This window comes from Callospermophilus lateralis, chromosome 6 (assembly GCF_048772815.1).
Source record: "Callospermophilus lateralis isolate mCalLat2 chromosome 6, mCalLat2.hap1, whole genome shotgun sequence".
NCBI lineage: Eukaryota > Metazoa > Chordata > Mammalia > Rodentia > Sciuridae > Callospermophilus > Callospermophilus lateralis.
In genome coordinates this window covers 130,326-131,562 of record NC_135310.1, presented here as the reverse complement: position 1 = coordinate 131,562, position 1,237 = coordinate 130,326, and positions in this window count along the sequence as shown.

Sequence of the window (1,237 nt, the reverse complement as noted above, 5' to 3'; positions counted from 1 at the left end):
CTTCCCCAACCAATGGGAACTCTCCGGGAATCCCTGCAAGAACTCCAAAGTAGCAGGTGCCCGAGGCAGCAAGAGCCACCCCATTGCCCGACAGTAAAGGTCAAATATACAATACAATCAATCCAGCATCACAGCAATTATATATAGCTTAACTCAAATCATCATCTCAATGGTTTCTTGGTGTCACCTTTCAAACATTCCCTCTGGCAAATGCCAGGAGTCATTCTGACCAGCCATGGCTCTCAACATCTCCCCCCTTCTGTTTAATTAAACAACAAGCAATGTGGCTTAGGAACCATGCCTAAGCCACATACCCATCATCGAATGAGCTGACCTCAAGGCGTCAGCCTCCTGTCTTAGGTTGGTACCACTGAAATTGGATCATACCCGTCACTGACTACTGGTCCAGCATACAGTCATACTTGTGTATAGGCCTTTGCACCAGTGTGTGTGGGGGGGTGAGGTTCTTTGCCTCACCTCTGTTGGCCCCCAAATTTGGCCTTGGTGCAAGTGGGGGGGTGAGGTTCTTTGCCTCACCTCTGTTGGCCCCCAATTTTAGACCATCACTAGCAGAAGGGAGGAGGATACAGAAATGCCAGGACACCAAGCCAATTGACAGCTCCTTTGGAAAAATTGTACCACCGGTGACACCATCAGCAAAGATACTCCAGCACTACCACAATTCGCTGCACCAACAGATAGTTCACAATGCATACAAGTGATACATAGTCCAGGCAAGTTCTGCAAGCAGTTCAAAGCAGAGGAATCTATTAATATGTCCATTTCCTCCCAAAGTAAATCGACTCCTTGATTGAGCATTACTTGTTGAGTTATTATTCATTGATGCATCAGTTTATATAGTTTGTTGTGATAAATATCCAGAAGCTGTAGTTTGGTTTTATCTTTGTCTTCACCGGCACTGGGATGAAGATAGGAATTCTGGCAATGATGGCTAAAAAAAAATTATGTAACATTCCAACAGGCACTAAAAGAAAGCAATTTTCTAAACAATTTAGTATCCTGAATAGAATTAGATATAATGAAAAGGAAAGGTGAAAGTAAACAAACAGATCTGTTAACCTCCTTATTTGTTCACATATTAAAACAATCCTCAACTGCTGTTTACCCAATTTAAATTAAACCATTTAAATCACGTGAATAATAAAAATATTTGGATCCATTTTTTCATGAGCACTCTTCATATATGATATATGGACATACGCACATACAGACATAC